General features: G+C 38.8%; 3 non-coding genes across 3 annotated transcripts in view; all 3 read right to left on the bottom strand.

Moving 5' to 3' along the window:
• Positions 1 to 435, bottom strand: part of LOC135267582 (large subunit ribosomal RNA) — a 4,037-nt gene extending 3,602 nt beyond the window's left edge. The window contains exon 1 of the ribosomal RNA XR_010335990.1: positions 1 to 435. This exon is cut by the window's left edge and continues 3,602 nt beyond it. This is a non-coding gene — a ribosomal RNA (large subunit ribosomal RNA).
• A 477-nt stretch (positions 436 to 912) lies between these two features.
• LOC135267586 (5.8S ribosomal RNA) lies at positions 913 to 1,069 on the bottom strand. The gene has a single exon (XR_010335994.1). It is a non-coding gene; the product is annotated as a 5.8S ribosomal RNA (ribosomal RNA).
• A 2,060-nt stretch (positions 1,070 to 3,129) lies between these two features.
• LOC135267579 (small subunit ribosomal RNA) lies at positions 3,130 to 5,052 on the bottom strand. The gene has a single exon (XR_010335987.1). It is a non-coding gene; the product is annotated as a small subunit ribosomal RNA (ribosomal RNA).
• Between the last annotated feature and the right edge of the window lie 2,531 nt (positions 5,053 to 7,583).

The following is a 7,583-nucleotide window of genomic DNA, read 5'->3' as shown; positions in this document are numbered from 1 at the left end:
TACCCCTGAACGGTTTCACGTACTATTGAACTCTCTCTTCAAAGTTCTTTTCAACTTTCCCTCACGGTACTTGTTCGCTATCGGTCTCGTGGTCATATTTAGCCTTAGATGGAGTTTACCACCCACTTAGGGCTGCACTCTCAAGCAACCCGACTCTGAGGAGAGATCCTCCCGTTATCGGCAACGGTCACTACGGGCCTGGCACCCTCTATGGGCTGTGGCCCCGTTCAAGATGGACTTGGACGCGTCGCACAATCTCGGGATGACGGATCCTCCCTAACACCACATTTCCCGGCGTCCGGTTTCGGCCGCGGGATTCAGTGCTGGGCTTTTTCCTGTTCGCTCGCCGCTACTAAGGAAATCCTAGTTAGTTTCTTTTCCTCCGCTTAATAATATGCTTAAATTCAGCGGGTAGTCTCACCTGCTCTGAGGTCGCAAATATAAATTTGCCTTTATTTTGTCAGACGATAATTACACGTATTCCGTTTATATGGCTGCCTCCAAACAATTTCAAACATCGATCTGACGTCGTTGCGAGAATGTTGTTGTTGTTAATTATAGTGCATAAAATATGCATATAAACAACTTTAACGTCTCGGACACGACGATCGCTTCGTTCGAAATTTAAGCGTTGTGGCTGCTTTTTAATATCGGACGTGCTACGTCTAAACCAACTTGTACCAACAAACTAATAAGAATGTCAGCCGCTATTGCGTTTTAGGATGCCGCGTTATTTTTTTATATTGTTTTTATTGTTGTCTACGTTGCATAATATTTTATTATGACAACCGACAATCAATTAACAATTATAGTAACGCGTCATATTTGCACCCAACACGCTCCGACGTAATTGTCTACACAACATTGTGCGCTGTGTTTAAGACAAAAACCGAGCAGTCTTTGAAATTGACACGACCCTCAGCCAGGAGTGGTCCGGGAACAGTATATCCGAGGACCGCAATGTGCGTTCGAAATGTCGATGTTCATGTGTCCTGCAGTTCACAAGTTGACGCGCAATTAGCTGCGTTCTTCATCGACCCACGAGCCAAGTGATCCACCGTTCAGGGTAATCTTTTCAAACAAATTTAAAATATTATTACATAACGCACCGTTCCACATCGAAATCGTTTCATCATCACACAACAACAAAAATAACTACTTAAGGTTATTACAATTGTGATGTATATGTGAGAAACGGACCAATCGAAAGAAACGTTCGGCGTTATATTTTATAATATTTTATTTAATTAAAGTGGCATTTGTTTCTACTTATCGAAAAGAGTATGCAGTTATAGTTTAAGTTTACATAAAGAATAACCCGATGATATTAACGTTTTATAAATACGTATATATATATCTATTAGGTTTTTTTTCTCTATCAACTTTGTCTATAAAACTCTGCTCCTTTTGCGATAAGCATTATGTATATTTATTAAATAGAAAATATGTCGAAAAACCAGACGTTTTCTTCAAACAAACGCCACAGCTGCAAACTTAATCACAACAATATTTACCAAACAATACAATTGTAGGGTGTTTTGTGTGATACGTCGTTTGGTGGGCATTCTAAGAACGTCCGTCGACATAAAAACGAATCAAAAGAAAAGCACAGGCAGTGCAAAACGTTCCTTCGTCAGTCGGGCGTATATCATTTAAAACCCACAGAATCTAAAAAAGTTAATAAACTTTTTTATTTAGATTCCTACGGTTCGTCGCGTCGTTAAAGTAAATTATTACTTCGACGCATGCGGAACCCAGGTACCCGAAAACCGTAAGCCTAAGCGTTTTTTTCCAAACATCACTCACTATCGATAAAGTAAATTGATTTTATGTATTTATAAATGTGCGTTTGTATGTATAGTAGTATAGTAGTAGTATATTTTGTTATTGGTTGTTTCGAGCTTTTTATTGTTATAAAACGTTTTTGTAGTCTTGTACATAAAGTACAGACGAATAGACAGCCCCTTTTATTTATTAATAAACTCCAACCATTTACAAATTGAATTACAACTACAACATCTCTTTTACACATTAATTATACACCATCTTTATTTTCTTTTTTCCGAAGCGAATACGATGAAGAAAATACGCAAAGACTGGCTTACAAAACCGTAAGCCTAAGCGTTTATTTTTCAAACATCACTCACCATCGGTTAAGTAAAATGATGGTATGTATAAATGTGTATTTGTATGTACAGTAGCGTATTAATTTTGTTGTTGGTTGTTTCGAGTTTATTTATTATTATGGTTTGTATGTATAAAGTTTTAGTCTTGTACATAAAGTACAGACGAATAGACAGCCCCTTTTATTTATTAATAAACTCCAACCATTTACAAATTAAATTACAACTACAACATCTCTTTTACACATTAATTATACACCATCTTTATTTTCTTTTTTCCGAAGCGAATACGATGAAGAAAATACGCAAAGACTGGCTTACAAAACCGTAAGCCTAAGCGTTTATTTTTCAAACATCACTCACCATCGGTTAAGTAAAATGATGGTATGTATAAATGTGTATTTGTATGTACAGTAGCGTATTAATTTTGTTGTTGGTTGTTTCGAGTTTATTTATTATTATGGTTTGTATGTATAAAGTTTTAGTCGTGTACATAAAGTACGATCGTATTGGCAGACACCATTATTATTCATTCATTCATTCTTGTTTGTTATTATAAATAACTCCAACCATATACAAATACTACAACAACAACAACAACATCTCTTGCACATTAATTATACACCACCACTGTGTATTAGTACTTTTTTTCGAAGCGAATACGATGATGGAAATACGCTAAGACCGGCACTGCGAAAGCAATAATAAAACGTTAGCACATAACCATCTTTCGACAATATTGATTCGTGTTAATGTTCGAAAAAATTCTTTGAAAACGTCGTTTACGGCACGTTTACAATCGATTTATAAAATAAATCGAAAAACGTAACAACAGATCCGCTTAATGCAAGACGACCCGTTGTTGCTTTTCCGTTCGACGCATAATAAAGAATTTTGTATGAGAATTGATCATCATACGAATAGTGTATGTATGTGTGTTTTTTGTTGATCAGCACAGACAAAATGTGTGTGTATGTGTGACAACTAAACAACAACATTTACACGTTAATGATCCTTCCGCAGGTTCACCTACGGAAACCTTGTTACGACTTTTACTTCCTCTAAATGATCAAGTTTGGTCATCTTCCCAGCAACATCGGCAACGTCGAAACGCCACCGCGCACCGGTCCGAAGACCTCACTAAATCATTCAATCGGTAGTAGCGACGGGCGGTGTGTACAAAGGGCAGGGACGTAATCAACGCGAGCTTATGACTCGCGCTTACTGGGAATTCCTCGTTCATGGGGAACAATTGCAAGCCCCAATCCCTAGCACGAAGGAGGTTCAGCGGGTTACCCGGACCGCTCGGTCAGGGAGGACACGCTGATTCCTTCAGTGTAGCGCGCGTGCGGCCCAGAACATCTAAGGGCATCACAGACCTGTTATTGCTCAATCTCGTGCGGCTAGAAGCCGCCTGTCCCTCTAAGAAGAATTGTTTGTACGCCGACAGTAAAAACCGCACATAGAGACCGGGCGAACCCGGCTCCAGCCGGCATTTGGGATGTCGAAATACGCCTATTTAGCAGGCTAGAGTCTCGTTCGTTATCGGAATTAACCAGACAAATCGCTCCACCAACTAAGAACGGCCATGCACCACCACCCACCGAATCAAGAAAGAGCTCTCAATCTGTCAATCCTTCCGGTGTCCGGGCCTGGTGAGGTTTCCCGTGTTGAGTCAAATTAAGCCGCAGGCTCCACTCCTGGTGGTGCCCTTCCGTCAATTCCTTTAAGTTTCAGCTTTGCAACCATACTTCCCCCGGAACCCAAAAGCTTTGGTTTCCCGGAAGCTGCCCGCCGAGTCATCGGAGGAACGTCGGCGGATCGCTAGCTGGCATCGTTTATGGTTAGAACTAGGGCGGTATCTGATCGCCTTCGAACCTCTAACTTTCGTTCTTGATCAATGAAAGCGTTTTTGGCAAATGCTTTCGCTTCTGTCCGTCTTGCGACGATCCAAGAATTTCACCTCTAACGTCGCAATACGAATGCCCCCATCCGTTCCTATTAATCATTACCTCGGGGTTCCGAAAACCAACAAAATAGAACCGAGGTCCTATTCCATTATTCCATGCACACAGTATTCAGGCGAAGTTTTAGCCTGCTTTAAGCACTCTAATTTGTTCAAAGTAAACGTGCCGGCCCACCTCGACACTCAATGAAGAGCACCGCGGCGGGATTGAGTTGGGCCGCCCTCTCGAGCTAAGCCCACCGGCAGGACGTCCCGCGAAACGCCAGTTAACACCGCGAACGATGAACCGGCGGCGCGGGACACAAATTCGACTACGAGCTTTTTAACCGCAACAACTTTAATATACGCTATTGGAGCTGGAATTACCGCGGCTGCTGGCACCAGACTTGCCCTCCAATTGATCCTCGTTAAAGGGTTTAGAGTGTACTCATTCCGATTACGGGGCCTCGGATGAGTCCCGTATCGTTATTTTTCGTCACTACCTCCCCGTGCCGGGAGTGGGTAATTTGCGCGCCTGCTGCCTTCCTTGGATGTGGTAGCCGTTTCTCAGGCTCCCTCTCCGGAATCGAACCCTGATTCCCCGTTACCCGTTACAACCATGGTAGGCGCAGAACCTACCATCGACAGTTGATAAGGCAGACATTTGAAAGATGCGTCGCCGGTGCGAGACCGTGCGATCAGCGTAAAGTTATTCAGATTCACCAAGTTGTACGATGACGGCGAAACCGCCACCGATTGGTTTTGATCTAATAAAAGCGCTCCTTCCGTCTCCGGTCGGAGCTCTGTTTGCATGTATTAGCTCTAGAATTACCACAGTTATCCAAGTAAATGTGGGTACGATCTAAGGAACCATAACTGATTTAATGAGCCTTTCGCGGTTTCACCTTAATTTGGCTTGTACTGAGACATGCATGGCTTAATCTTTGAGACAAGCATATGACTACTGGCAGGATCAACCAGGGAACTGTGTTTTTGTGTTTTTTGAGACAGACGAGAGAATAAAATACTCATCATCATCGTTTATAAAGATGAAGAATATGCGCGTTTGTGCGAAACAATCTAACATATAAGAAAGTAACGCCACGCTGTTTCTTCTTTTCTTCGTACGATATAGAGATAAATGTATCGTCATCATCGTCGTCGTAGTCGTTAAACACCACAACACATATATCGGTCAATAAAGGCATAATAATAATATTTATAATATTATTTTTTACCTTTGCCGATTTAAAAGTTCAAACATTCTCTTCACTCTTCGCAAGATTGAATGCGACGTGAATTTATGAAATTCTTTCGAATCCATAAACGTTACGAATATTATATAAATATTCTCGCTCGGATATTAGAGAGTTGACGCATTTATTATTTTTGTTTGTTTAAATCACAAACATTTGTTAGTTCAACAAAGTTTGATTGCATAAGGACCGCCAACGTAAGAGAATACGTTTTGCCGCATCCGCAATCTCGCTGTGGGGAACTGGGCGAGCCACAAAATCACAAAATAAAGCAATCTCGCAAGCAAAGCCCTATTCGAATTCGATAGCGGAAATGTGCGATAAACGTCGATAAATTGGAAGCAAATGCAGAACGTATACATAATCGGTCGTTTTGTCGTCGTCATTTATGATAAACTTCGACTAAACCGTTACACCGTTCATATCGCCTCACTCAACGCATCGACACACACCACTACCATATGTATACCAGCGCGACACCGATCGAGGCAGCCGCTCGGTATTGGATGTGCGCACCGCTCCACTGACATAGCTCCACAGGCGACGTCTACCGAAGCGCACAGCTCTATAACTATAAGGCATACACACAAAAGGGAGAAAATATTTTAAATATTGATAATATTAAAAAGTCATATTTTATATTTAAACCATTATAAAATTTAATTATAAAAACGTTTGTTTTAAAAAAAATAATTAATTAATAAAAACAAAATTATTTTAAGCGCCGTACTTCGTAAACGTCGTACTTCGTTCGTCGTATGTGCAAAGTCAAATGAATGCTGTAGTTAGTCGCAGTTGGAACGTCTGAATGTCGTACAACGTAACAATAATTTTGAGTGCCCTAATGTGTAGACGTCGTACTTCGCGAACGTCGCACTTCGTAAACGACGTACTTCGTGAACGTCGCACTTCGTAAACGACGTACTTCGTGAACGTCGCACTTCGTAAACGTCGCACTTCGTAAACGACGTACTTCGTGAACGTCGTACTTCGTAAAGGTTATGCAATATTAATACACATTTGGTGTATTGCAAGTTGCATTTTAATAAATATTATGCATTTTTATGTTTTAATTTAATATCTAGGCCAAAATACTATGTTTATTTAATTGTTAAATGTGTACGTTTATTTATAGATACGTAATTTACATAAAAATTTGTTTTTTTTTTTATTATATGCAAACTACAAATAAAACATTTAATATTTTCAAACGTCGTACTTCGTGTAAGTTATGCAATATTGATACAAATTTAGTGTATTGCGGGTCGCAATAATATTAATTTATATTTGAACGTAGTACTTCGTGAAGGTTATGCAACATCAGTACACATTAAGTGTATTGCAGGTTGCATTATTATTAATTTATGTTTTCTCACTTTTTACCTTCATATAAAAAAAAATTTAATATTTTTGGACGTCGTACTTCGTAACAGTTATGCAATATTGATGCACATCTGTTGTGCTGCGGGTTGCATTTTATAAATTTAATGTATTCTTATGATTTACTTTAATGTCTAGGCAAAAAAACACTTTTGATTAGTTGCTGAATGTTTACATTTATTTACAGATACGTAATTTGCAAAAAAATTTGCTGTTTTTTTATTATATACAACACAAATAAAATTCTTTAATATTCTTGAACGTCGTACTTCGTGTAGGTTATGCAATATTGATACAAATTTAGTGTATTGCGGGTCACAATAATATTAATTTATATTTGAACGTAGTACTTCGTGAAGGTTATGCAAGATCAGTACACATTAAGTGTATTGCAGGTTGCATTATTATTAATTTATGTTTTCTCACTTTTAACCTCAATATAAAAAAAAATTAATATTTTTGGACGTCGTACTTCGTGAAGGTTATGCAATATTAATGCAGATCTAGTGTGCTGCGGGTTGCATTTTATAAATTTAATGTATTTTTATGTTTTACTTTAATATCTAGGCAAAAAAAACAATTTTGATTAGTTGCTAAATGTTTACATTTATTTACAGATACGTAATTTGCAAAAAAATTTGCTGTTTTTTCATTATATACAACACAAATAAAATTCTTTAGTATTCTTGAACGTCGTACTTCGTGTAGGTTATGCAATTTTAATACACAATTAGTGTATTGTGGGTTGCATTATTATTATTTATTGTTTACGTTTTACTTCATCACTTTGTGAACGTCGTACTTCGTTTGTACTATGAACGCTGCATTTCGTCGCAGTCGGCAGCACGTGCGAATAAACGTCGTACAAGAAAATCACGA

This window comes from Tribolium castaneum, unplaced genomic scaffold (genome assembly GCF_031307605.1).
Source record: "Tribolium castaneum strain GA2 unplaced genomic scaffold, icTriCast1.1 ptg000055l, whole genome shotgun sequence".
Classification (NCBI taxonomy): Eukaryota; Metazoa; Arthropoda; class Insecta; order Coleoptera; family Tenebrionidae; genus Tribolium; species Tribolium castaneum.
The sequence above is the reverse complement of the archived record's forward strand: the minus strand, read 5'-3'. Positions and strand labels throughout refer to the sequence as shown.